Source organism: Tauraco erythrolophus, chromosome 6 (assembly GCF_009769465.1).
Source record: "Tauraco erythrolophus isolate bTauEry1 chromosome 6, bTauEry1.pri, whole genome shotgun sequence".
NCBI lineage: Eukaryota > Metazoa > Chordata > Aves > Musophagiformes > Musophagidae > Tauraco > Tauraco erythrolophus.
The window spans coordinates 17768238-17775008 of NC_141470.1; the positions used below are offsets into that span (position 1 = coordinate 17768238).

Consider the following 6771-nt stretch of genomic DNA (forward strand, 5'->3'; position numbering starts at 1 on the left):
ATATGCTTCTTTTCACATTTACTTGCAACATGGTTTGCACAGAGAAGGGATCAGTTTCCCTTACTTCCCCCTCCTCTTAATATACTTCTAAGCCATTTTGCCAATTCCTGATTACAGAAGGCTCTGAAATGCCCTCAAGTGATGTTCTAGCAAGGAAAAGAAAACAATTCTTGCTGTTAGATATGGAAGGACTTGCTTTTCCACAGTTATACGTGGTTGACAGTATTCCTTAAGAACAAAACTTACCGTTGCCAAAAGAGCCATAAATGGTTTTCAATACAGCTTTAAAAAAAGGCAAAGCATTGTTTAATTATCCAGTGCAGTCAGTTTTAGATCATCTCCTTAAGTAGTGTTGGAAACTCATGCAGACAACTGTTTTGTACTTGTTTTATGATATTCTAGTAACACGCTGTCCTTATTCTCTGTTGTCTGTTAAATTCTTGGTTTGACTAGCATTTTCTAATGAATGTAATTTTGTACAAAGTAGAATAGACATTTTGTTAATTCGCAATTCGGCAGTCTTTGTCTCCCCCAACATATTCGGAAGATATAATGACACCAAGAATTTTTATAGTCAGTAGATTTATAACTATCATCAGTGTATAATCTGCAGAATACTGTCATTTCGCAGCTCTTTGATAAAAAAAAAAAGCTTCAGCTTAATGTTAGCAACTTAGACTCTCGTAGATCATTAGTATGATACAAATATAGTGATATAGACTGAGAAAGTTAAATTATCATATAGAGTGGAAAGTAGTTTCTTGCTTTGAGGTCACGATTGGACAGGAAGTTGCCAGGTTCAGCTTTAGAAACACTAGTTCCTGACGCAAAAACCCAACCAGTAATCTTAGCCATCATCTCTAGATCCAAAAACCTACAAATGGTTACGTGTGGTATCATCATAATTTAGATGTTTAATATTAGACGTAATTCAGAGTTTCTCGATTCGGTTCACTGAAAAAACTTTAACTTTTTAAAAGAATCCCTCTAAGAATGAAGAGTTTAAGCTGGGTTTAAATAATTTTGAGTGTACACAGTAACGTTCAAAATTTTATGGAACAAAATGTACTAACGCAAATGGCAGGGTGTGGCACGTTGGTATCTAGAAATTTTGTAATAGCAAATACACCAACTTACTAAGCTCTTCAGCGACTTCGGTCAAGGTAAATAAAATTATTCTCTGCAGTGCTGGGGTATTGGGATATCTAGCTAAAATTTATGACACAGTAATCCTAGACTTTTCTCTTTGCGACTTGGTTGAGATTTTCATATTCATCTCCCAGTAAGTGCTCCTACATGGAAATAAGAAAAGAGAATTTGAAATTTTTAATATAAACAGCATAGATATTTAACAGCTTTAGTGTGAGCACTGTCAAAGGCCTGATGTTCTCCTTTTGTCCTCAACAGTGTGTGGAGAGAAAAACCAGCAAAACTAGACCCGTTTGTATGTACCTACAATATCCTTACTTCTGTTTGGTAAATGCTCCAAATTAAAATTTAAAAACGTTGTAGTATGTTAATGTATAACTTGTAATACTGAAGAACCGTCTTCAGCTAACTTAAAACAAAAGTAAATAAGAAGACCCCTTTACAACGTACCTGCAAACATGTGTTTTGCCTGTATGACCTCACTTGTGTTGTTCGACAGTTCCCTTCTCTGTTCTCTGCTCCTATCTCAGGAACTAGCTGCACTAATCAGCATTTTCAGGTTTGAAGTAGGTGTCCATGGATCCGCTGGAAGGATTTCTTTAGGTTTTGGGGGTGGTGGGTTAGAGGCTGGCAGTCAGCTGTATCTCTGTCAGTACCAAATATGAGGTAGCTGCTTGTTTCAAAGGAGTTCTCAGTATGTTTCTGCATGGCTCAGAAGGATGATTTTCCTACACACCGAGAAAGACTGTGATGTTAAAACCCACAAGCACTACAATCCATTTTACTGACAACAGTCAAAGCGGGATCAAGATAAATTGCATTTTTTGGGTAGCTCAGAGTCAAAGGTTGCAGTCTTACTCTGAACCAACGAAACCCTTCCCTGAAACCATTTCTTGGACTGTGCCTTTAGCTTAAGACATGGGGCCCGTGGTATTCCTGAGGTAACTTTCCTTTTCTTTCCCTCTAGGGAAAGTACCGTCAGAATGAATGTAATCCGTAGCAGAAAGCTACAAAGCATGAGCGAAACACCTTTATCAAGGAAAAAAAGAAAACGGGAGCCAGGAAGAAGTACTGCTCGTTACAAAACTGGCGGTTAAAGGTCGTCAGGTAGAGTTTTAGGGCACTTTTGTTACGGACAGAAACTAAAGCGAAGGTAAAACGCGCTCGGTTACTACCATCCAACGGGTTTTACAGGCGCTCGCTCAGAACGAAGTGATTTCACGGCCAGGGATGCTGCAGAGGGCTGAGACCGGGCACCCCGCGGCTGCCACCCGCGCCGACCGGACCCCACCGCACCCGCGGGAGACAGCAACCCCCGGGGGGCAGTTTCGCTCGTTCGCTTCCCCACCGGAGCAGGCACGGAGGAAGGCGAGGCGGAACCGAAGGAATACCTTGTCGCCGGTCCCCGTCTCCCCGCCCGCCTGCCGCATTCTCCCGCCGCTGCGCAGCCTCAAGAGGCGACACCCGCCGGTCCCGCCGCGACGCTCCGCATCGCAGGTCCCGCCGTTCTGCGGGGCGGGAGGGAGGAGGCGTTAGCAGGGAAACCGGCGGCGACTGCCGGCGGCGGCGGCGTCCACCTTGGCCGGTTCCAGCCGCTGGTAACGTCCCGCCGCCTCCCGCCCCTGGGGCCTGGGCCCGGCCCGCGCGCGCCAGCAGCCTGCCCGGCGCCGGGCGCCCAACGGCGCCCTAACGCGCCACGGCGCCCAACGGCGCCCAACGGCCCAACGTCCCGTGCTCGCCCCGGCCCCGCCCCGGCCGGCCCGCCCGCACCGCAGCGTCGCCGATTGGCCGCCGCCGGCGGGCGGGGCCCTTCCGGGATCCGGTTTAAACATTTGGCGCCACCGCCGTGCCCAGAAGAGCTGCTCCTGCCTGGTGCCCATCCCGCGGCGCGTAAGAGCCGGCACGCACCGAGGGTGACACCGCCGCTGCCCGACCCCGTCCTGACCCGCCCGCCGGCCGCTCCCAGTGCCGGTTTGAATTCAACCGGCTGAGCCGCCGAGGAAGGATGGGGCAGCCTGGCCAATCACCTCGCCGCCCTCCGCCCCGTGCAGCCAATCGGAGCGCGGCGTTCCTCGGCCGTTCCGCCCTCCCGCTGCCGCCGGGCGGGGGTTTGGCGCGGGAAGCGGGGCGCGCGCTGCCTTCCCCCGCCCCAACGGCTGCTGCCGCCGGGGGAAGCGGGCGCGAGGGGATGAGCCCGGACAAGGGGCGCTAATTGGTTTAGCCGAGCTAATTATCCGCCGCCGCTTCTCCCTGTGTGTCACAGACCGGGTCGGTCGGCCGTCTCTCCCGGCCGCCGCCTGCCCCTCTGGCAGACGCCCCTTCGCGGCGTCCCGTGGCCTTTTTAAGCCACCGGCATCCATCGCCGCGCCCCGGCCACCCTCTGCTCTGGCCCGCGGGCGGGGCGGAGGGGGTCCCCGCCGGTAGCCCGGGGCCGGGCAGCCCGGGGCAGGCGGCTGCCTCGCCCAGCCCGGGCGCAGCCCGCTCCTCGGAGCAGATTCGGGTAGCTCGTGCGCTCTTAACTATGAGGAAAAAGCACTTAAAAAAAAGAAAAAAAAAAAAAAAGAGAAAGAAAAGCTTAATAACTCACCGATTGTGTGGCTTATTGCGGAGCGGATCACTGGCTATTGACTTTGTGGCAAAGGGGTATTCTTGGTGCCCCCTGAGATAAGATTCAGAAGCTGTCTGGTGTGAAGAGGGGCTGTACGGCTTATCACAGGCGTTGCAACACTTGGGTTTGCAGGTAGACGTTGGGATTCAAAAGCACTTTACTTCAGGCATCTTTTGTCCTAGAGCTGGGATTGCATAAGGACAAAAGCATTTTAATGTAACTGTATTTTTCTGAAGGGAGGTCTTTGAAAGCTTGTAAACTCAAATTGCAAAAGTACCCAAGTAACCCTCGCTCCCTGGTATCACCCTTACCATGGAACAGCCAAAGTTTATTCTCTTGCAGTACGTACATGCCTCACCTTTAAAGAGGTTTAGGACTGGGCGACCATTTGCTCTTTTTTTCTTGTTCGTGCTTCAATACAGTTACTGTGTATTGGCTTCTTTTTGTAAAACGTTACGCTAGAAAGTGTAATTGTTATGTGCCCTGGTAACCCAAAATCGGTGTGTGACTCCCAAGAAGTACAATTATAAATACCAAAAAATAGTGGGGTGTTTTTCTCCAGGGATGATTGCATGTGTTACCATGTTTGCTGGAATTTGAGTTACTTAAATGAGCCAATGCATTCATGTATTTCAGAAATCAAACTGGACAAAAAATATGAGGCTTTTACATTCAAGCTGTCACTTGATAGTTTTTTTTTTTTTTCATTTATGTTGAGTTTTCAAAATTATCCCCTAATCAAGAAACCGTTATCTCTGTTCAAACACATCACAGTATCTCTGACGCCCTTTGCTCAGGCGAGATCTTTCCTTGTCTCAAAGTTAGCCTTACTTGTTTTGACAGTATCAGACATTTTTGAGGCAAGGTTAAAAGAATTGCAAACGTTATTGCAGTTATTGAAAAATTATTCTGTTGGTAACTTCTGCGCCTCTTTTGTGGTCTTCCTTACTAATCTACCGCCTTTGCCTTTCTGAGATTATCGAAATACGCGGAGCAGTCAAGCCGTGTGCTCTGTTGCAGTCATCAATTTAAAGTGTGTTTCATTCTGCTCTTGCTTCAGTTGCTCTCTGTAGTCCTAGGTCTAAGAAGCAGCACTTATGTTCTCTGCTAGGTACCTTTTAAAGAGAAAAGCATAAGGATTAAAAATTTTGTGGTCCTGACATGAGAACCAGGGGCACCAGCACCAGGTTAAGAATAGGTCTTTTAATGTATAACCCTGAAGCCTTTGCATGATGGTTCTCACGTGGGATGTCTGCTAGTTCCAAGTAATGTGCTGAATCAAGATACCACTTGATGCCAGAAATCAGTGTTGGAGAGTGATGCGTAATTTTATCTATGCAAGTTCAACTAAAGACTTACTTGAAGCATCGTCATGTAGATTAAAGAATATGTGTGATATATCCTAGTGGTTTAGCCAATCCAATGAATGACAAGAGGGGATTATATGTAATGTGGTAAACAAGTCAAGAATATGCAAATTGAAGTACTTCTAGTGCCTGTATTCTAGTTAAGCATGCTCCTTATCGTTCCCATAGATGTTTTCCTCTTCCAGCAACGGCACTAGCTATGCATTCTGCTAAAGAAAGCACTAGTCTGGCTCGCTTTGCATGCTCTGCTCATTGTTGTAGTTCTTGTATGAGCATATGTTGTCAATAATGCGTTCATTTCAGCGTGATCACAAGGCAGCAAAGTTCGACGTCTTGTGCTTGTGTGCTTCATGGTTGTGATGCTGTACTTCTGTCAAGCGGAATTGTAATTAATAGCTCACATAAAACCAAATACATAAACAATTTTACTGAAATAATTCTTCCCTGGTAATTCCATGTATAAGATCATTTACAGGTTGCCCGCGGAGGTGGTGGTGGAATCTCCATCCTTGGAGATACTCAAAAGCTGTCTGGATGTGGTCCTGGGTGAGAGGCTTTAGGTGGCCCTGCTTGAGCAGGGGACTGGACAAGATGACATCCAGAGGTGCCTTCCAGACTCAGCCATTCTGTGAGATGTACAGTGATTACATCTCTGAACGTATATCTCTACTGCGAAGTTAAAAAAAAAAAAAAATATGAATCAATCACTGTTGGTAGGTGACTTTAAAAGATTCTATGATTTTGCAACAGCCTTCAGAAAACTGAACTTTCTGTAGCTTTCTGCCCCGCTGCCTGATTGTTAAGGCTATCTTAGGCTGCTTTCTTCAAAGAACTGTTTCTAGGAGTGGAACTGTGAATTTGTAAGCAATAGTCGCCTGCAGGAGCTTTGCAGGAAAGTGCCTCGAGTTAGGTGTCAGATTCCTTTGTTGAAATGCTGCTTATGGGAATCCTTGCAAGTGCTGCTCTTTATTGCATACACCCCTTTCAGTTGTCGTGTTTTCTTGTAATGTTTCCTTTATTCAAGGGTATTTAAAGGCAATAGATATCCCGCTTTTATTATACCTTAAATTTAACGTCCGATGGGTATCTAGGAGAAACTTCAGTCTTCCGCAGGTATGTGCTAGTCAAGAAGTTTGTGATATAAGCAGACCTTGAAATACCTCAGAAATGTCTCAGTAGAGTTGGATAAAATACCTGATATACTTACATTTTTAATATAGATAACAAAATTATTTTATCCAATAAAAATGAAAGGCAGAGTAGATTGGGAGTAGTCAGAACCCACAGCTTTATCCTTAATTGGATGCTTCTGTAATGTTAAACTCTTCAGTCACTTCAAAATTCTGTAGTAATTAAGATTATATTACTTATCCTTTTGTTGTCCTCATCTTCACTTTGGGTTATGTTGTAACAAAAATATATCTTTGTTTCAGAGCTATGAATAAAGTTTTCCAGAGTGTGAAGATAACTTAAGGCTCTGCCTCTCACAGAAGTGGTGTAAGCACTTGGATTCACTAGAGGTCAGACTTATTTTACTTCTTTGTATCTACAAGACGAAAGTGCTGTTAAATCCTGCGCTTGCAGGCTGTATTCATGTCATAAATACCCAGCAATAATTACCCGTGTAATTTTGTACAGTGTATAACA

At 45.8% G+C, this 6771-nt stretch overlaps 1 pseudogene; it reads right to left on the bottom strand.

Moving 5' to 3' along the window:
* Positions 1-2579, bottom strand: part of LOC147528538 (transcription factor E2F8-like) — a 12661-nt pseudogene extending 10082 nt beyond the window's left edge.
* Positions 2580-6771: the final 4192 nt, after the last annotated feature.